The sequence below is a fragment of the Megascapheus bottae genome, chromosome 4 (assembly GCF_031878675.1).
Source record: "Megascapheus bottae isolate mThoBot1 chromosome 4, mThoBot2.hap1, whole genome shotgun sequence".
NCBI classification, from domain to species: domain Eukaryota; kingdom Metazoa; phylum Chordata; class Mammalia; order Rodentia; family Geomyidae; genus Megascapheus; species Megascapheus bottae.
The window spans coordinates 50,004,585-50,028,289 of NC_143512.1; positions in this window are offsets into that span (position 1 = coordinate 50,004,585).

Consider the following 23,705-nt stretch of genomic DNA (forward strand, 5'->3'; position numbering starts at 1 on the left):
TATAATGAGTTCACTACTCATGTGGAAAAATTTTTAGTAAACATAATAAACATTTTAAATAAAATATATTTTTCAGGGGCTGAGAGTTTGGCCTAGTGGTAGAGTGCTTGCCTAGCATACATAAAGACCCAGGTTCAATTCCTCGATACCACATACATAGAAAAAAGCCAGAAGTGGTGCTGAGCTCAAATGGTAGATCTCTAACATTGAGAAAATCCAAAGACAGTGCTCAGGCCCTGAGCTTAAGCACAGGACTGGCAAAAATATATTTTTTCACATAAAAAATAAGATTGTCTGCTGAGCTAGGCATGGTAGCCAAAGTCTCCAATTGGAGCTAATCAAGAAGTTCAGAGGATTGCAGTTTGTGGCTAGCTTGGGAAGAAAAGTTCACTAGACTCCATTTTCAAAATATCCATCCAAAAGCAAATCTGGACTAGGGCATGGCTGAAGTGATAGAGCACCTGCCTAGCATGTAAGACTAACACCATTAAAAAAAAAATGAGGTAAGCCAAGCTCAAAGGAACAAAGGGCACATGTTTTCTCTCATGTGCAGTAGCTAGACTTAAAATACACTGGGAAATGATAAATTATATAGGACTCTAGAATTCACACACAATGAGACCAAAGGAGAATAACCTTTGGGGAGGAATACATAGGCACAATATCTCTAATCAAATAAAATAAAATTTATCAAAACAGAAAAAATATGCCTTTGTGTTTTGGCCATATTGAAGTTATAAGTAGTCTCATATTGTTTGGTATGAAATGAGTTGTGAGGAAAAAATTTCTGTGTCTAAACAAGATCTAAGAATAACAATGATCACTACTAATTCTTAGCAAGAGTGCTAGTCCATATTCATAGTAAATCAAGCACAAAAAAGAATCCAAGTTTTTATGTATAATCCTTTTTTTTGTTTATCCTAATAGAATTAAAATGATCCGAGAATGTATGCATCACCTATGGGCACCTTTCTGGGCTTACTTCCCAGTTTTCCCCGCAGTAACAAGGCCAGCTCCTCAAACAGCTAGATGACTTCCTGAGACTGTATGGCAATGTTCTTGTCTGCACTTCCAGGACAAGCAATGCTTCTTCACAACACACTCTGCACATTTTGTTGTGGCTGCTGTTTTTTCTGTTAAGAATAATCTGAAATCAGAAATTAGTGTTTTAGTTATTACTAATGAGCCTAATATTGTATTGGGCATGAGAGTCAGATAAACAGCATCTCTATGCATGTTTATTGGGATAATGAGGTGGCATGGAGCCTGCAGGGAAATCCATCTGCAACAGATACAACTGATCTCATTCTATTATGCCAAAAAGTTCTACAAAGAGGTAGAAATATGTTTTGAAAGTACATTTTCATGGATGTGGCTGTTTTGTGATTATCAGAAGGAAACTTAAAATGTGCCAGACAGCCCTCTGAAGCCATTCCACACAGCAATATTACATGAATTGCCAAAATCTTTACTCATTTGACTATGGTTTCCTCATAAGTCGCAAATTTTCTAAGAAAGGAAGCATTTTCAAATGCCAAGTCTGTGCTTTCTTTTCTGATCTAGAAGGCATTTCCTCTAGTATAAAATGCAAATGTGATAAAGATATGTCATTTTTAAAGTTTCACTTCACAAAACAACTAATCTCACTCTGATTTTTAGAAAATAAAACAAATGAATTGTCATCTTTGACATTAATAATTATATTGGACCGTCCATTTCCTAAATTGTAACCTCAATCAATAATTTTTATATGTGTCTCTCCAAAGTATCTTTAATATTTTAATGACCAAATTTTATCATTTTTGCTCCATTTCATTGATATTCATCCTCTCAGAGAAAAGTAGAAGCTGCAGTTACCATGTTTTTCCAGATCTAAAACAAACTGCTGTGAAATTACTTTATTTGAGTTACCTCTCACTTCTCATTACTCCTATGAATACTGAATTCATTAACAGATTCACTGATTCAACAATATTACAGAACAAACTGTGTGACAGACACAGATGTTGGTAATTTAAGGGTGAAGAGTAAAATATAAACAACTTCTATTTTTATCATATTTTAATGTATTAATAACTAATCAAAATGTTTCAGTCTCCTTGAAAATACTTCATTACCAGGATTACTAAATTTTTTTATCAAACCCAAATTTCCAATATTTAGGACACTATATAGCCTATGAAACCATTTGTCAATATGTATTGAGCTCCTTAGATGATATTGATAAGTTCAATTTCTTATTGTGAATGAAACCAGTCAGTAAATCAATCCTTTTCCATATACTGAAAATTGTGCCATAATTTTAATTATGCTAGTGTCTGAAAATTATCAACAATTTTATATATGAGTTTTTCTCTTCAGAAATCTTTTAGCTACTAGAAGGAACAGGATTTTTAAAAATATGTTAATTTTAAAAACTATTAAATGAACTCCAGGATACGGGAAAAAATAACTAATCAAAGTATACTCAAACTAATATAAAAATAATCAAGTATTAATCAAAATATAACCAAACTAATATAAAATCACAACTATAGCCATTACTACAAAAAAGAAAAGTGCATTGTTACATGAAAGAACACAGCAAGAATTGTTTTCCCCTGAGGAAGACATACTTGAGCTCAGGTTTAGAAAAGTAATATGGAAATATAGGTAATTATGATTCATCCCAGGTTACACAAAAAGAAAATGTAATTCATCTTTCAACAGAAAAAAGTCAAAGAAATTGAGAACACTTTAGTTCACAGCTAAAAAGACCCCATTACCAGTGAAATCTTCTAGAAACCAGGAAACAGAGAAGTTAGTATGGCTTCAGGGCAGAGATAAAAGGACATACTGGAGAGGTAACTATAACTCCTCTGTACATCATCCTGACAAGAAAATAATGTCTTTTTAAAAAAAGAATCTTGAAAGTTAAGATTCATGATTGGAAGACTGAGTATTGTTAAAATGTCCATACTACAAAAACCAACCTGAATATTTCATGTGAGCTCTGTATTCCTCACATAAATAGAAAACAGAGTTCTAAAACACTTTTGGAGCTACTGAAGATTCATAATATCCAGAGTAATTTTGAGTTAGAGCAAAGATAAAAACATCAAATTACCTAATAAAATATATCCTAAATTTTACTTTATTGTAAAGGTACAGGAGTTACAGTTACATAACTGAGGTAATGAGTACATTTCTTATCAAACAGTGTAACCCCCTTGCTCACTTTCTCTCCCTCAGATTCCCCTTCCTCCCAAGTGGTAAAGTTCATTTCCCACAGTCTCTTAAGAGTATTACTGTTGTTTTGGTTTACCCTTTGTCCTTCATCTTGCCATTCTGTAATTCCCTTTCTCTTCCCCAAATCAGATAAATGTATATACAAGACAAGATCAAATGCAGTGACAACAGGGAATAAACCAAAGGAAAAAAATGGAATAAAAAATAAGTAACTTCACACAGTACATTTTGAAGAGTACGGAGTTGAATTTCAGTATCACAATGCTTCTCCTAGATATTATACTTCAATTTATATAGCTCAATAGACTGCTAGCTCAAGTGACATTCACTATGATTACAATAAAGTCTGTCTCAAAAATTAAAATAAAAATTATATCCTAGAAATATAATAATCAAAAATTATATCACTTCCATAAATACAATGAAATAGAAGAGAGAACCCAAATATAAACCTATTCAACTTATTTTGTAATCAATCTCAGAGTACTAAGAATACACAATGGTAAAAGGAAAGTCTACTAAAAAATTACTTCAGGGGAAATGTCTCCATTGTCTTCTATATACAGACAATTGAAATTGGGCTATTACCTCAAACTATACCCAAAATGAACTTAAAGTGCATATATAACATTTTTCAAAAATGAGATATTCAAGTAGTCAATGGGCATATAGAAAGAGGGTTATCACCAATCATCAGAGAAATGCAAGTCAAAACCGTAATGTAGTCACGTGTGGTGGTACAACTTAGGGGCTAAGGCAGGAAGATTGGGTGTTAAAGAAAAGTCTGGGCAACATAGTGAGAACCTGTTTCAAAATGAAGAAAGAAACATGAACCACACAATGAGTATCACTCCTACTTATTAGAACAGCTGCTGCAAAATAGATGAAAGATAGGTATATCCATGAGGATGTGGAAAAAATGGAAACCCAGTTCATTATTAGGTTTTGTGAGCACAGTCACTACAGAAAATAAAACAGAGATTCTTCAAAAAAGTAAGACGCAAGCTACCATATGATCCAGCAATCTCACTTCTGAGAATGGAGCTATAGGTTATAAAATGCAAACCTCAAAGAGACAACTATATTCCTATTTCCACTGTATCATTATCCACAATAATAAAATAGGGAAACAATTTAAGGGTCCATCAGTAGATGGATAGAAGATGTGCATACATGCACACAAACAAGTTGAATTCTGAAATTTATACATGTAATAGAATATTATTTAAAAGGAAACTACCAGCTGGGAGTTTGGCCTAGTGGTAGAGTGCTTGCCTCTAGCATGCATAATAGACCTGGGTTCAATTCCTTGATACCACGTACATAGAAAAAAGCCAGAAGTGGTGCTCAGGTGATAGAGTTCTAGCCTGGAGAAAGTTCAACGGCAATGCTCAGGCCTGAGCTCAAGCCCAGGACTGGCAAAAAAAAAAAAAAAGGAAACTGCCACTCATAACAACATGAATATAAGGCCACATAGAATGACGCTAAATGAAAGGACCTCCAGGATATAGAAACTAAAGCCATATAACGAGTGATTGTTGTCCTTAATGTACTATGTTATCTCTCATCTCTTTTGCTGTCCTTTGGTTATCTCTTGTTGCTACAGTATTTCACCTGGTTATCTGATATATTTCATATATGCGTATTTGGTTATTTGAAGTAGGATAGGGAAGGTAGGAAAACAAAATGAGGAGCGGGGGTGGGGGTACCAAGACATGAGAAATGGTATGGATGTATGTGAAGTAATACACCTTCTATCTGGTGAATATAATGTAACCCTTCTATTAATTACAATAAAAAATATATGAAGAAAAGAACAACCAAAAAAAAAGAATCTCCAGGATATGGAAACAAGTGCTTTATAATGTGTGATTGTTGTTCTTAATGTATTATGTTATTTCTCTTCTCTTTTGTTGCCCCTTGATTATTCTCATATTGTTACAGTATCTTACCTTATCATCTGGTATATTGTATATATTTATTTGTTTATCTGAAATAGGAAAGGGAAGGGGGAAGACCAGATGAGGGGTGGAGGAGAGAAATGGGGACAAAAACATGAGAAGGATTATCAATGTTTGTGAAGTAATGCACTTTGTATCTGGTGAATATAACTGCAACCCCTCTATTAATTACATTAAAATATATGGAAAAAGAATAGTTCTACCTCAAAAAAATAACAACATGAATAAACCTAGAGAACATTATGGTAGGTGAAATTAGGCAGATACCAAGTACAGACATTATGCGATCTCATAGGTAAGTAAAATTTAAAAGACTGGAAGTTATCAAAACAGAATGGAATAGTAATTGTTCTAATGGTACCCTAACAAAAGGAAAAAATCAATGACAATGCTCAAAGGAACAATATTTCAGGAAAATTGTGGGTTCTGTAGGTCTAATAAACTGCAAGATGACTATAGTTAACAATTGTACTATATGCTTGAAATCTACTAAGAGAATGGATCTTGAGTATTCTCACAAGTAGGAGGAAAAGAAGGGAGGGAGGGAGGAAGGAAGGGAGGAAGGGGAACAATGGAGGGAAGGAAGAAGGAAATCCATTATAATTAGTATAAAAAGCTAGGGTGGATACATTAATGTCAAATATAAGAATACACTGAAGTATTCTAGAACAAATACCAACACTGAATTTTAAGTTATTTTTTAAGCTGTCAAAGGTAGATCTAAAGGACTATTTTCAAGTGTTATCCCTAGAGTATCTCTCCCCTAATATGGAGATTATATAATTCACATCAAGAAGGCACTAGATGCTTAGAACCACCTTTACACAGAAAGATGTGGGAACAGTCTCTATTGGCTCTTCATCCCCCTGGGGAGAAGAGTGGGGGAGGAGGGTGAACTTCTCCACTATTTGCAGAATCTGAGAGGAAAATCCTGAGAATCTGTTTATCAGAATATTTATACTGATCATATCCAAAATATCATGATAGATAACATTATTTGACTACCCAACTTAAAAATTGGGGCACATGTGCATTGCTATTGTCTATCTAAAGTACTATACAGATCTAACACTGGGATGCCAAAAGGCAGCCTGCCATTCTCTGAAGACTAGTACAAAGAACAAAGGTCATGATTTTGCAGTAGCAAATGGTATGAATTAAACAAACATTTTCAGGACCTTTCAACCCAGTTCTGAACTCTATGTCATTTGAACTAAAAAGGTCTACCAAGAAAAATATATATATATATATATATATATTTCAACAAGAAAACTCTTAAAGAAGAACCAGAACTTCAAAGACTAATAATATGTCTGTATTTTTAATGACATGTCAAGGAATCAAGTAAAACTGAGGTAGCTAAAGAAAGTTTTTTTAAAAAAATGTATTCTTTCAGATAGAGATGATGTTCCACAAGGCTAGTTAGTAGGCTGCCGTAGGAATCAATGTGACTATTAATAGGGGGCCCTATGCACCCTCTATAAGAGAAGAATGTTAAAAACCAGGCCTAGAGTTGACCACTGTCCCTCTGAAAGGAAGCTAAAAGCTTGCTGTAAGCTGACACTGCTGCCTGAGAAGGTCACACATTAGAAAGACAGAAATAAGCAAGATCGCTTTCTCAACTGTGACCCAAGTTCTCAGTCGTAAAAGCTCAGTGATACTGATTATCACATGAAGTTCAATGTAAGACCCGACAGTAACTTAAAAATTGCTAGGTAGAAATGTCTGAGTTGACAGAGATGGGGAGAACAACCAAAGTTTAAGCTGAAAGCTAAAATTCTAGTGTATTTTTAAAGGCAAATCAATAATTGGGAAAATGAATTTGTTAGAAGAAATTAAAACAGAAAATGGGAAATCCAAATGATATTGAATAGAAATAGAGTTTTTATTTAGTTATCTCGGGGGATGGAATAGTGAAAGAGATAATACTGTTCAAAAAGAAACAAACTCAATATCTGCCTTATGTATCAGTAACCCTCCCACTATTTTGGAAGTTAGTGGAAGCTAACTAGTTAGAGGAAATAGGTACTGGGTGTGTATGTTTGGAAGTTTTATCTGGTCCCCAGTCACCTTCTTGAACTCTGCTTCCCATTTGCCATGAGGAAAAGAACATCACCTACCACATATTGCTATGGCCGTCATGTTCTTTTGTTAGTACACAGGACCAAGTTCCATGGACCAAACCCTCTGCAATCAGGATCCAAAATAAGTCTTCCCTGCTTTCAATTGTTCTAGAAGATATTCTGGTCACAACTGCACATAGATAACTAACTAATACATGCACTAGAATGTATGCAGCAGTTCCAAGTACCATGTAACAACATGGATGGAGCAAAGCAACAGTACAGATTGAAATGTTATGAAAACTATAGGGCAATATCATTATAGATCATCTGTAGTCATACAAACAGCACCAAAAATTTTAAGCATACAAGTATCTAAATAAATGCAATAGGCTGGAGGCTTTTGGACAAGAAGTAATGCATTGGAGGATAGACTGAAGGATAAAGTTAATCATTAAAAAGCCAGTGAGAATGGGGTTGGGAAAATAGAATGATTATGGTGGTTGTGGTATTAATCACAATGCACTGTGAGCATAAATTAATATGCCAAATTGAATTCCCTTTGTACAATTACTTAACGATCATTTTTTATTTATTTTTTTTCACTTTATTGTAGTTTTTATTTATATGGCTTTACCAAGGATTGAAATCAAGTCCTTAGCTCTACACTGTTTTCACAGTCCTTTTAGTGAAAAAGAAATATAACCTGCAGATATTATGTTGAGATCTTATCATTGCACATGTATTTATACCCTTTTTAAAATATTTTTTATTGTAATTAATAAAAGGGTTACATGATATTTGCCAGATAGAAGGTGCATTAATTCACATACATTGATACCCTTTCACATGTCTTGGTACCCTTTACCCTCCCCCCCAACCCCCCCACCCGTCATTTTTTAAATAAAACAAAAAAGTAATAAAACTTTAGATGTTTGCAAGATCATAATCATGTACTATGATGGAAGAATTGCAATCAGCTAATCTCACCTACATGAGGCACTTGGAATAAAATATATACATAAATTATTCAATTATAATTTACCAGGACAGATTCGCTTCCTTTCTATAAAATTTCAAAGGAGAACAAATGAGACCCATACTTTTTTGTTTTGTTTGTTTTGAGACAACTAAACATACTTTTGACATTTTCATTTGGGAAAAGAAAATCTGATTCAACAACTGAACCCAGAATCAATGAAGAAAAAGAGTATTCTTCAATGTGTGGGATGAGTTATTTCCACATTTTCATATGAATGGGAACACACCACTCAAAATAGACTGAAGGCAGCTGGGCGCAGTGACTCATGCCTGTAATCTTAGTTACTCAGGAGGCTGAGATCTGAGGATCGTCGTTCAAAGCCAGCCCAGGCACTAAAGAACGTGAAATTCCTATCTCCAATTAACTACCAGAAAAGGGGAAGTAGGGCTGAAGCTCAAGGGGTAGGATTGTAGCCTTGAACTGAATTGCTCAGGGACAGCACCCAGGCCCAGAGTTTACATGACCCCTCCCACACACACACAAAAGACTGAAGGTATTTCTATCAAATGGCTGAAAATCAGTATTCAAGTTTAAAAACTGAGGTTTCAGTGTTACAAAAGAAAAAACAGGAAGTTTCTGAGCATGGAAGGCATTATCTATTGTTAGTTTTAATTGTGGGATTTTTTTTTTAATGTAAGAGAACTAGCCTCATTTACTTTCAACTAAGCTTCTTTCCAGAAAAATTGGTATTCATTCTGTGAGTTTTGGAAAACAATGCATTCATTTAAAAAAGAATTACATCCCTAAGTAGCTGGGAATTTTTCATTCTGAAACTCTTTTATGATTTTCATGCTCCAAATGATATGCTTTGCAAAATGAAATCTATTGCATACCTCTCAAGTAGCCAACATCGTCAATATCTAAACCCTTCCAAAGAGAAAGAAACTCAGGGCAGTGTTAAAATGTGACAAGTCTTTGAGAATTTGTTTGCAAATAATAATGTGACAAGTCTTTGAGAATTTGTTTGCAAATAATCTCATGAATCTCTAAAGCACCTCAATGAGGAGATATCACCTTTGCTGCTGCCCAGAAAAAGCAGAAATAATGCCTGAATTTCCAAACTAACTATGAAGTTCATCACTGAAAACTGGAAAAAAAATATTTGACAGAGAGTAATCTAATGACAATAGTTTTCAACAATATGGTTCTGGGCTAAATTAACACATATACTTTCTTCTGCCACTTTGTCTTAATTGAAGGGCTGGAGGTGTGGCTCAGAGGATAGAGGGCCTGCTTAAGGAGCAGCAGGCCCTGAGTTCTCACCTTATTTATACACACATACACACACACACACACACACACACACACACATTTAATTGAAGTTGATTTAATAGTACCGTAATATTTATAACGAAATAGAAAAAATTACAGTGATTGGTAGGAGTTGCTCATTAATATGAATCTAGTTGACAAATGTTTGAATAAATTAATTCCACAGTATAATCAAAACTCATGAGTCATTAAGCCTATGGGTCTAACTTACATAGTAACCACTTCCAGAACAATTAGAACCTTTATTGAAATTTCTTCCAACAAAAGATGTTCAGGTCTATTTAATCTTAACATCATCCCTTTCAGCATTTTCACAACCCACCTTTCCATCCCACTTTTTCCCTCAGTTTTCTAAATTTTGTTGGCTATACATTGAATTCTTGACTGCATTCTCCCCACCTTCTCTTCAAAATTGTTTCCTGAGGTCTAAAAAATATTATGAACTGCTGAAACCAGTTCTCTCTCTTTGTCTCTATGTCTCTGTCTTTGTGGGTATATCTCTTTCTGTCTCTGCGTCTCTCTTTTGTTCTCTCTCTCTCTCTCTTTTTCTCTCTCTCTCTCTTTTTCTCTCTCTCTCTCTCATACTAGCAGCTGAACACAAAACATAATCGATCAATGACAGATCTGGAAAAGGACCTCACATCACCATTTGTTGCCTACTTCTCTGATATACAAGGACAGACAATAACTACCACTTGCCCTTCTGCTAGAGAAACAAGAAATCTCAAGATGTGGTTTAGCAATAGGAGCAACATTATCTAGGAATCCCAGAACACATGGCAGAAATGTCAGCAAGGCCCTCTAGATTTTAATTATGAAACTGATGTGCCAACTTTATATTGTTATTTCATATCTACTTCTAAGGAGGCTGTTGTGCTTTCAAAATCATTTCTAGGGTGTTAATGAGACACTAAGGGACAGAATTTGGTGGCTTCTAGATTGCTTGATAATGCTAACAAGGCAAATGTCCTTTCAACATCATTGGAAAACCTTTATCTTACCAAGCTTTATGATCCCTAATTATACTGAAAAGAACCTGAACAAAAAAATACTATTTTATTGCAGCTCTAAAAAAAATACAAACATAATCCCTTATTTTCTAATGGACAGAAAGAATTTCTACCCCAGCATTTTACCAGAATCATAAGAAAAGTTATAAAAAGACATAAAAGTTTGTATAAATTATGCATGATAGACAGATGGACAGATAAGAGTTTTCTCTATGGTTTATTGTTATTGCACAAAATGCTGCTATTTCACTAAAATGCTCAGGTAATCAATTTAGTGGTTTAGTGTCATCAAATTAAATTAAGTGGCTGCAAGTTTTGGATTATTATGTTCCATGGAGTATTTGTGGTTCTGTTTCTTTAGAGAGATTTAATATTAAAAGGAAGCAGGAAAAAATGAGCAGAGGGCCTTGTACTACACAGAGCAGGCATCTGAAGCTCCTTAATATTAAAAGATGTTTATCAAACATATTGCCAGTAGATTTCGAAGCATGCCCATGTAAATATGCTATCTACTGATCTAAAAGCATTTCTCATGTGAATAAGATCATTTGTATAAATGACACTTGGAGTGGCATAAATGTCTTTCCTCTCTGCCTCCCATATTTATTCAATTTAAAAATTCCAACTAGCCTTAGTCTTTCAACCTTGCAACGTTAATATTGATATAAAAAGACATGATGATTTGTCTGCCTTATACTTCAAACTTGAGGAGTTGTTTGAGAATGGAATGAGCTTTCTTTATCTTGTTAGTCTTGAGAATTCAGATGGAATCACTTAGTAATACCTGGGAGACCCCAACCTCAGAGCTTTTAGAGAGCCTTCCTTCCCCCTTCCCCAGACCCAGACAAAGTCCACTGTTACATAATACTATTATTTCCCAGGCACAGAGAAATGGAGGCCAAAGTGAAGGGAAAGGGTAAAGTAAAAGGCCATCAAGAAAAGAGCTGAGAAGTGAAATCAAGTCTAAATTAAATTAGGTTTGATTTCTCCCAAGCATTTTTCTTCATTATGTGTTTCATTCTACAATGAGACAATTAGGAATCCATTAACAATGTTTTATGATGAAGTAGAAGTTATTATATTTCGTTGTATGATACACCCTATTTTCGGGAAAAAATGGGAAGGGGAGAAAAACATAAGTGAGAATAAACACGTTAGTTGTCAGCCTTTGTCTTCCTGCACTGTGCTCAATTTAAGGCACTGATGCATCCAGACTGCTCTACGGTCTGCTTGCGGCTTTGGGTAGTTATTAACTACCAGCATCTGGAGCAGCCACTGAGCTGTGTGCCCCTGCCTTCTACCATGCAGGACTGCTTGCTCCTAATTTGCTCTCCAGTTCTTCCCAGTGACACAGGGACCCTGCTCTGGTTTTCAGCACAGTTGACAGACCCACTATCCACCTTCTTTCCTATTGTCTGCTTTCAGCCAGAGGAGTGGGAGAATCTTACAAATGTACCCATAAGCAGGAACTTGTTATAAAGGCAGATTCTCAGCCAGGCTTGGGTGCTCACGTCTGTAATCCTAGCTACTTAGGAGGCTGAGATCTGAGGATCATGGTTCAAAGCCAGCCAGGACACAAAAGAATGTGAGACTCATCTCCAATTAACCACTAGAAAATCAGAAGTGGTGCTGTGGCTCAAGAGGTAAGGTAGTAAGTAGCGTTGAGCTGAAGAGCTCAGCAGGTTCTCACAACACCCATCCCCAACTCCATTCCAAACTTACTGGATCCAAAATTTTGGCTGCAGCAAGCCCTCCACATGATGATGATACAAGCTCACATTTGAAAACCCATCGTCTAAATCACTTCACCATTTCCCAGAGTTTTGCCATCAAAAGAGACATTTTGTCCGTCAAATAAAACAGACTGCTGGTATAGTGTACCTATGCTTGCTAAAGCTGGCTGAAGCATTTCCATACAGAAGCTGGGGACTTGCCTCATGCCTTTGTTAAGTGAGAAGCTCATTCAGTTCCACATGAAGTAATTACCATTTGCACTTTGAACAATGGAGAAAAGAGATTAAGTTGCTTAAGAATAGACAACTAAGAAATAGAGAAATTAGACACAAGAACAGGTGCCTTTCTAGACAGTGAACTCTCCTTTACCATATGACCTTGGAATAGCTGTGTGCCTCAGATTTACATTAAACTTTACATAAAGTATACTGGGTGCTCCTCCAGGAAGAGACTTTAGTGTCTACTCACTCAAATCTCCAGACAAATAGTCGAGGTAAATATTAATGGTATAAGTTTCCTAATGAATAAAAATGAGGTAAATCATAGTTGTCTGAATTTGTTCAGTCAGAATTAATATTTTAGATTATTATATCCAGTATGTAATAAATATGAAGTATCATTTTGCTTATAAGTTTTTGTTTGGTACTCACATCTTATGAAACCAGGATCTGAAAACTAAATATCCTTTCTTTGGGATCTCTACATTTCTTTGGTCCTAAAAGAATACACCATGAATTATCTGCTAGTAATCTTGAATCAAACACACCTAGTTCAAAGAAGTCAAGATTGAAGTGACGATGTACAAGAAAGAGTTCAGTGGAAACACCTGCCGTTGCCCATGACTCGTGTTGAAAGATCTCCTGGGGGTGGTCGTGAGGGAGCTACAGAGCATAAAACCTGTTAGCATTTCAGTTAGCATTCTGCAACAGTTTGGAATCAAATGCTGATGATATCAAAAAGCAATTTGATGACCAGGTTCCCTATTTCTGCATGAGCACAGTGCTCCAGGAACACTAAGCAGGAACACAGTACAGACAGGCACAGCAGACCTGAGCAAGGTTTGAGTAAGTCCAACTATGCCCTATGGCAAGCAGAGGTACCCAAGGGAAATGGACAGATCAATTTATAGGCTTATTTGGCAGTTTATTAAAATGGGAGGTATTTGAATTGTGGGCACCACAGATAGTTTCAAAGATGCAAAACAAAGCTGACAGATGTCATAATTGAGGCCCACTGACTGAATTTGATTCTCAGGAATGAAACCAGAGAGTAACTCCCTGAGAATTTCTTTCGGGAAGGGAAAGGAAGAGATTCAACACATGCAAAAACAAAAATATTCCTCCATCTGTTCTGAAAAAAGAGGTAGAAAAAATATCACTTGGGAAATTGCAAGTTGTATACCTATGTCCAACAATTACATTGCTTCTGTAGAGGTTATTCTATAACTTTCTGGAAATAATTTTATTTTAAATTATTTCAAATAATTATTGCAAAAATAATTAAGTCTTTAACTTTTTGGGTGATAGTTGAATTTTTATGACATGCAAAGTTTGACATTTCCCTTTGACTTACCTATTTTTCAGCATCTATCTAATAGAAAGATATATTTTGAAGATGTTTTTGGATATATTTTTCACCTTTTAAAGCTGTTTTTCATTTCCTTAGAAGGAAAAAATATAAACTAAGATATTTTACAATGACCCACTAGTCTGTCCCCATCAGGCTGAATTATTTTGTTATGTTTCCCAAGTTGCAAAATCTTATTTTCTCCTAAAAAGACATAGAGATGAAACAATTCACAAAACTGGACATATCACACATGCCAAAATATTATAGGATCTAAAAATGAATTTCATTTATTTGAAAAGGCACAAAAAATATGTGTTAAACAAACACAAAGTGAAGTTTAATGGTTCAAAATATGTAGTATCGCATTTATTTGGTGTCAAAGGACCATGGAAATTGATTTTAGCATAAAAATATCCCTTTCATATCCTACAAACTAAGCAAGAAAGTTTCAAGTTCATTTCAAAAATTACATTTTCCATGTCATTTCAAATTATTTGGAAATAATTCTAAGAGACAGTGCTTAAATAAGACCGAATCATACAGAAGTTTCTCTTCTGCTAGACAGGATGGTGCCTGAAAGGTTTTCGTTAACTACGTAGGCCTGTAACTTCAAACATGGAGGGATTTCAGTTTGTAGTCTCCAGTTGCATTTCCTCAATGAGTGCAAATTAGTCCTTTGAAACACTAGAGCCAGACCTACACATCTCCTCGGTGATATATAATCTGTTCCTTTTTTTCATAATTTGTCAGTTTCATCTACTTTGAAAGTCTGTTGAGGCTATTTTGGAGGGAACAGAGAGAAGCATACTAATTGACTCATTATTTTAAGATGGTCTAGATGAGAACAACTGAGGTTTTAACTAAGAAGGCTGTTTAATATAGAAATATTTTACTAGGAGCTCTTTCCAGTACCCAGATCATCTTGGAGCCCTGTACTCTGGTATAACAGATAGCTGGCTACTGTGCTAACAATTGTACATGGCCTCACCTATGGGGACAGAGGTAACCCCTTTTCCTCCTACGCAGCTCCAATAGTTTCCTTCTTGTTTGTTTGTTTAACTCTCTTGAATTAGTCCTACTTTCCAACTATCATTTTCTATTCACAGATCCTCAGGGTTGCATGATCATTTGCCTTTGTCTCTTTTTAAAGATGCCTGCTTTTTCATTGCAGGAGTCATTCAGCCTCTGCCCTTGAGAAACAATTCAGCTGAATTCAGCATATTTACATATACAATGGCAGACAATTTTTTTCATATTATTTTTATTGCAATTAATAGAAGGGTTACATTATATTCACCAGATAGAAAGTGCATTACTTCACATACATTGATATCCTTTCTCATGTCTTGGTCCCCATTTCTCCCTCCACCCCCACCCCTCACCTTGTTTTCCCCCCTTCCCTATCCTATTTTAAATAACCAATCAAGCATATATACAATATGTCAGATAACAAGGTGAAATACTGTAAAAATATGAGATAACCAAGGGATAGCAAAAGAGGTGAAAGATAACATAGTACATTAAGGACAAAAATCACTCATTAGATGGCTTTTGTTTCTATATCCTGGAGGTCCTTTCATTTAGCAGCACACTATATGGCCTTATGTATCTAGGTTTTGCTGTATCGTAAATGTCTGCTAGGAGAGCCCAAGGTTTCTACTGATTATGACAAATGAGGGAAACCATTGAGCCTATGTTTGTTTGAGTCTGGCTTACTTCACTTAATATGATTTTTTCTAAGTCTTTCTATTTGCTTACAAATGGGAGGATGTCATTCTTTCTGACAGCAGCATAGAATTCCATTGTGTATAAATATCACATCTTGTTGTTCCACTCATTAAGTGAGGGACATCTGGGTTGTTTTGGTACATAGTGCTGCAATGAACATCATTGTGCTAGTGGATTTAGTCTGTCCTTGTTTCTGGACAATTGGGTAAATGCCAAGTAGTGGAATTGCTGGGTCATAAGGGAGCTCTATGTTTAGTCTTCTGAGGAACTGCCATACTGAATAGCAGACAATTTTTATCATGTGTTTTAATTTTTCTCCACTTAGGTTTCAGTCAGTCATTATAACCTTCATTCTTGGGTATATAGAACTAACAATTGTTAACATCACCCAAAAAGAGCACACAAAGCAAAACATCAGGACAAAAAGAAATTGCAGCAACCACAAATACCCAGAATGAAAACTGGTCGTGCTGTTGAATTTTCTCTTGGTACACAGCCTTGTTCACATTTCTGGAAGGTCTTAGAAAATAAGATCTCTCTAACCACTAAGACAGTACTAAGTTGTTACTACAGGATAGCTGTACCATAATTTTGCATGTATTATCTCTTAATACTCACCACAGCCCTACAAGGCAGAACTTTATATTACTGATATTTTACAGAGTTGGAAACTGAAACATGAAAAGCACACTAGCCTTCCTAAATATCACAGCTAGACAAAGCATTTGATTTCAACTTAAGCATCTGAATCCAGTCCCCAGGTTCCAAATTTCTTCAGAGCAGTACATTGCCAGGGTTTTATTTTTATGAAAAGAACGGCTGATATTTGTCTTCATTGCAAAATGAAAGCAATTATTAGTTTTTGTTCATGCCCCACCCATGTGACTAAGGGCAGAGATATCATCAGAACTTTATGTGTCTATGGCAGAAGTGGGTCTGTGACCCTCACTGACTAATCAAAACATCTTGTCCTGTAAAGTACAAGTTCTTTTTGGATACAGATGCTGGGAGGGAAGGAAAGATTTTCTACCCTTATGAGATTGGAAACAATTAGGAGGATGGCAGTGTACAGATTCTTCAAATCCTCACACATATTTGTGATATCACAAAATTGTACACCAAACATAGTTATGTAATGCATCTCATTTGGCAAACTCATTATCAATACAAGAAAACCTACATATCAAATTTTCTGTACCACATCATGGAAAATAATGGAATACAACTTTAAACAAAATATAAATCTTAACAATATTCTCATTAAGATGAGAGTACATTCATAGTGATAGAGATCAGAAACATATGTATTAAATGATTATATGTTTCCTTTCACTAGAGAAAGAGTAAACAATAAAAGTATGAAGGTAGAAATATGAATAAATAAGTAGAAATCTGCTTCAAAATAAACTTCTGAAATAAGTGTTCATATAAAAATCACAAAAGAAAGACCAATCACAAAAGAAAGAAATGGTCTTGACTTGTAAGAGACAATAATTGAAAAAATAATAAAAATATGTACATCAACACCTCCCTGTCCCTCTGTCTTCTTAAGGAAGTGAACTTGCACACATGTGCACATTATACCTCCTAAAGCATAATGTTGACCACTCACAGCAACTATATTCACAAGTAAGAAGCTACCGTGTTGGTCTCTAAGAACCTGTCTATGTAGCAACAGCTAACTTTTGTTTAAGAACCAGCAACCTGGAAGTCACCGGATTCGAGAGAGTTCATCTTCTGATTCTTCCAAAGAAATGTCTTCTAAAGAATGTCTTCTGGAATGTCTTTTTCTACAGCATCCACCTGTCTTTGTTCTGCCCTTGGGAGCATCAGTTAGGCTACACAGTTCTGTGGAGAGGAATGGAGACAGAGCCTGATGATAAAATTTTCTACCAGACAGAGTGGATTGTCCACAGCCTGCTGGGAGAGTGGCCAACCAGCAGGCCTCACCATCACAGGTCACCTCTCAGTTTGCTCCCTGAGGGCTTCTCCTTCCTTCACCCATCTCCTGCTGCACTGGGCCTGTGACCCACACTGGTTAGTTATAACATCATTTCAGCTGGAATAGGACTTCTTTTAGATGTAGATGCTGGTAGAGAAGAAGGAAAGCTTTGCCATTCTGAGTTTGGAAGTCCTGTGTGAGGAGGGTGGTGTACAGAGCCCAAATTTTAATGCAGATTAATAAGAACTTGAGCTTGGATTCCATTAGCTGCGCTTTCAGTTATGTCAACCTTTGGGCTTTCTAGCTAATTGAACCAATAAATAAATTAAATAAATAAAATTGCTAGCATCCATCAAGTATAGCCAAAAATGCTGTTAATGAATATGCCTGAAAGGAATAAACTTTTTTTAAATAAAACTTCCATGGCACTGGCTCCAATGGAAGAGGAAGATTCATGGGAGTGTTTGTAGGCTTATTAGCAAATAGACAAATTAGACAAATTTTGTCTGATTGACAGCAGACAAAATTGGAAAGTTGAGAGAGGAAGAACCCCTACCCAGTACCTTAAATTATATGGAATATTTCTTTCACAATAGAAATTCCGGAATGATAAGAGAGGCCATGCCCATGAGAGATTCTGAGTTGACTGTCCAAAATCCCCTTAGGAAAAAAAAAAGGATGGTTTATTGGAAAAAAAGATATTTACAGTTCTGATAATCAGGTAGGAGAAGGACAAAAAATCACAAAATTATTAGGAGGTGGGCTGTCATTAAGGAAACAGAACATTAGGCATTAAAGGAAACAGGAATGGCCATCTCAGCCAGCTTTATGCTTTTCCTGAAAACAGGCTCTGCTGTCTCATTCAGACTCTCTAGAAGCATGCAAAGAAGACATCCTGCCACTAGATTATCTCCACAAGACGATTTGTCCCTTGCTAAGGCCTTAGTGTTAATTAAAATGCCTGTGAACATTCCTAGAGAAGTTTGCAGAACAAAAGTCATGTCCCTAAGCATTCTCCTTGCTAGTTTGAGAAATCTGTACTATATTTTTAGTAAGGATAAACTTGATCCATGGACAGTTAAACTTTAAATAGAGATGATTCAATCTATAAAGTTTCCCTCAAATGCAGCATCTCACCTGGCACAATTGGCTTTGTGGAACCTTTATGTTTTATCCTTGTGATTCTGTATATTTTTCTGTGCTGTCTATCTAGTACTCTACAAAATATATGCTGGGAATAAATTGCTTTCTATCTCTTAGGCACTTCCATTTCCCTTCTCACTTTCTCTGTTGAAAAGTCACTTCTACAAGTATTCTCCTTGAAAGGTAGCAAGGAATTGAGATGACATTTCACTAGCGACGAATCAGCATCTCCTCTTGTTGAAATAGCTTAAGCATTTTGGAAGTATGATATAAGTGCTATCATCTACGGCAAATTGTGAGACTGTAGGAAATAGTGGTCCTAAGTGTGGCAAATATATGACACCTTCTCCAGACTGATAGATCTGCCACTGAACGCGTCAGTATATTTTCAAATGGATAAAATGCTTGGGCAAGGCTGAATGCAATGTAAATACAATATGGCTTTGTAGATAGTTTCAGGCATTTGAGATGATTCCCAGAGCCCTCAATGGAATATCTACTTTCTTACAGATTCTGTTCTAAGGAAGTACTTTGGATCCCATCTTTAGAAAAAAAACTTGAGACATAGTCGTGTTCTAGCCTATAAATGAATGTATAGTAAGATTAAAATAATTATAGACCATTATCAAGTTCCATGTGCCAAGCAGAATTAGAAATACTGTAAGGAACTATCTAGAAAAGGCCTTTCTCCCCAGGATATATTATTGCAAATATAAGTTTCAGACATGAAAAATCACTTAAGAATACTTAACTTTATATTTAGGAAAAGGGATCTGGAAGGTTTATTGGAAGAAGTCTAGTTGAGCTAAATCTTGACAAACACATAATCAACTAAGTGAAGGAAGTGGCCAAGAAAGGGTACTCTAGCCAGAGTGGGAAAATGTGTGTATACGATATGTGAGGGGAAAAGGGTATGCTGGTCATTCAGGAAACAAGAGATGGCATAACTAAACCAGAAGAGTAAGAAACAGAGAGTAAGAGATTCACAAAATATGACTCTAGAATTGGTTGCATTATCCAAAGACCGATTGGAGCTAGATAGCTGACAGATAGACAGGTTTATTACTAGGAGACTTGTCTTACATTGAGAATCCCATGGTATGTTATTTGCCACCTGGAAAACCAAAGAAGTATATAGCATGTTACAAAGCCAGAGAACCAATATACCATTTGGGACATGGCTTGTGGCCTGGGAACCTGGAGACATGGGTGAGGACACTGGTGTAAAACCATGCCCCAAAGGATAGAGAACCTGGGAATTCTGTTGTACTAGAGGAGGATCTCAGTAAATGAAGAGAAAGAACAAGTTTGTCTTTCTGTTCAATCCAGGTCGTCATCCAATTGGAATTGTTCCCATTAGATGAGGGAAATCCTCCTTACCAAGCCCACTAGTGCAAATGCAATTTTCTTCCAGACACACCCAGATATAATGCTCGATCTTTGACCAGTCAAGGTGATCCCTAAACTCAGCTTGCATTCAGGACACTGTTAAAGGTTTTTTTAAAAATAAGTCCAAATTAAATTCTTCCAGATCTAGTCTACTGGCAGATTGCTTCTCAGCAAATGGAAATTTTATCTCTTTATTTGCTTGACGTCATCTGGAATTCTCATTCTTTCAGATCTGACATTGTAATCAGCAAAACTGAACCACGTCCACCACATCAAAATTCACATTGCTGGGCCACTTCCTATTACTTTTACTAAACTCTCCTAATACAAAATACCCTCTCCTCTATCCTAGATTTGCAACAACCATACAAATTGTTTTCCTATTTCTCTCTTCTAAAACTGAGTCAGATCATATCACTGCTCTCTAAATTTTGAAAGCCTCTCCATATTATTTAGTGAATAATATTCAGTGCACATTACCAAGTGAAGAGTAAAGTGCCTCTAATGGTCCATAAATCCAGACTACAATTTTATATATTGTTAAACATCAGACTTAATTTCCCATCACTCACATCATTGTTAATTTCATATTGCCTGCTTCTCTTGGAGAGCACACATGGTACTCCCTCCTCCCTCTACCTACCTGCTCTTCCTCCTGACACCTTCATGGCTCAACTCTCACCTATTTCAGTTCTTTAATGCATTCTCAGTAAGGATATTCCTAACTCTACTTTCAAATTTTCAACCTGCCCATTCCTTTACCTTTATTTCTACTTTTGATATATCATAAACAAGTGATTCTACTTGATAAGAGTGAGTGACAGAGAGAGAGAGAGAGACAGAGAGAGAGAGAGAGAGACAGACAGACAGAGAGAGAGAGAGACAGAGAGAGAGAGAGAGAGAGAGAGAGAGAGACAGACAGAGAGAGAGAGAGAGAGACAGACAGAGAGAGAGAGAAGCTCCCTACAGACTGGGGAGTTTTGTTGCCAGTCCTCATCATTGTGCTATCCCTGGATTTTTGCATTGATGCTTGAATAAGTATTTGCTAAATAAAGAACATCATTCCAAAAACATTCCTAAGTCACTGAAATTTATAAATATGAAGAATCATGATCCAGTAGAAAACATTCAAGGTCCTCTAGCTGCTATGTAAGAACTGCTGGTGTGTGTGTGTGTGTGTGTGTGTGTGTGGCTGAAGGGGTAAAAGTACTATGTGCAAGAGGACTTGCAAGATGATTTTAAGAAGATTGAATTCAGTAAATTTAAGACGGGAACCTTACTAGCCTTGATAATAACTCAGCACCATAGCCAACCCCTAAGTAGCCCTTACCCTCCAGTCCATCCATTCAGTAATCCACACTAGGCAGTATGTATGTCTTTGGTCCACCTCCCTCTCACCTTAGGTGGGAACAACGTGAGCATGCAGAGTGATATTGTATGACTTGCCAGATCCAGTTTAAAGGGCCTTGATGTTTTTGGAACATCAGCTCTTAAAATCCTAAGCCAGGATTCTGCTTCTCCAAGCTAGCCACGTAAATGGGAGCACACAAAAATTCAAAAAGAGCAGGTCTTAGGCCATCTAAAGAGAGAGATGCCATACCAGACTCAACTCTTATCTCTACTTATTGGGTTCATCTCAACCTGGATAACAGATCCTGGGAACAGAGATGTGTCTTCGTCACTGTGCATTGTCTGAATTTCTGACCCATCAACCCAAATAAAGAATGGTTCAGGCCACTATATTGAAAGTTAGTATGTTGAGTGGCCATAGACAAACAAACACTCAATGAAGAAGATTCAGCACAACATGATTTCACCAGGCAAGGTTGGGTTCAGGGTTCATTAGCTGGAAGGACAGAAAAGGTGCCTTTTGCATCTCATTTAACTTTATGAAAGAAAAATGCAGCTGCTTCTAGGTAGCTCTTAATATAAACTGTCAAAGATTTACTGGCCTGAATTTTCTGCACAGAGGTTTTTATTACAACTAAGCCGTGTATGAAAATTTCAATACGCTTTATTAACCCAGAGAGCCATGGATTACCATGACATCTAACTCTTCTACCCACCCCCAGACATTTACAGCAATTTCTCCCATGAGAGCATGCGCAGGATGCAGGATGATCTCTCAAGAACAATGAGTCCATTGTTTATTCTGAAGTTAATCAAAGAACTAATTGGAACTGTTATGAGTAGTTTATGTCTATATTCTTTGTACTTTTCTATATAATGCAAAAGGTAAATTATGGTATCAGAGATCTTAAATTGTTTGAGTTACTTTTTTGGTGGTACTAGAATTTAAACTTAGGTCTCTATGCTTAATAAGCAAATGTTTTACCATTTAAGCCATTCTTCTGTCCATTTTTGCTCTGTTGTCTTTTTTTTTTTTTTTTTTTTTTTTGCCAGTCCTGGGCGTGAGCTCAGGGCTTGAGCACTGTCCTTGGACTTTCTCAAGGCTAGAGCTCTACCACTTGAGCTTCAGCACCACTTCTGGCTTTTATCTATGCAAATGGTACCGAGGAATCGAACCCGGGTCTTCATGCATGCTAGGCAAGCACTTTAACCACTAGGCCAAACTCCCGGCCCCTCTGTTGTCTTTTGTATAGGATCTTTTTTGTTGCCAAGGTTAACCTCAAATGACAGTCCTCTCAATCTCAATCTCAGCTCTCTAAGTATCCAAGATTATAGACATGAATCACTATGCCAAGCTACAAAGACCTTAAGTTTCAAATGAAAATGTTAGTCAAATAAAGTCTTCTATCAAATCATAAGTGGGATTTTTGTAAAATAGATAGCTTAAAGAAAATGACCAAAAATATGGAACTTCATTAAAATGCTATCAAAAAGAAGTTAGAAGATTTCGCCAAAGAAATACCACATTTTTTCCTTTAAATCCAAGCATAGTCCTTCTATGAGAATTCACAAAGACCGCATTTTAAAATTCTTACATACCTTCAGTAAAGCTTACCTTCAATAAGCTTCTACTAGGTTGTTGCTTGCAATACAGGGTTTTGGCCCTATGAAATAAGAAGTGTGCCAAAATACTCAAAAGCCTAAACTTCATCTATTCCTAACCATCCCTCTAAAGGCATGTTGATATAAATACATGGATAGTCCTTATCTTACTTCAAAAAGTCTGGGCTCTCCAAAGATAATCTGGACCTTTAACTGCATACAGATAACTTGGGTTATTGGTAAAATCCCATGAGAGATAGGGTAAGAGCAAAATGCCAACGCCAATAAGGTATGTCCAGAACAAAGATCCATGATCCTGTCCTTGCTTACGTCTCTACCATTCTTCCTAAAAACATTTTTTATTATCAAGGTAATGTATAGAGGGGTTACAGTTACATTTGCCAGATAGAAGATGCATTACTTCTCATATATTGATACGTTTTTATCTCCATTTCCCCCCTACACCCACTCCCAATCACCTTGTTTTTCCCCCATCCATTTCCTACTTCAAATAAACACATATGTATAATATATCAGATAACAAAGTCAGATACAGTAACAATATGAGATTAACCAAAGGACAAAAAAGGAGAAGAAAACTAACATAGTATATTAAGAACAGCAATCACACCAGATAAAGCTCTTGTTTCCATATCCTAGAGATCCTTTCAT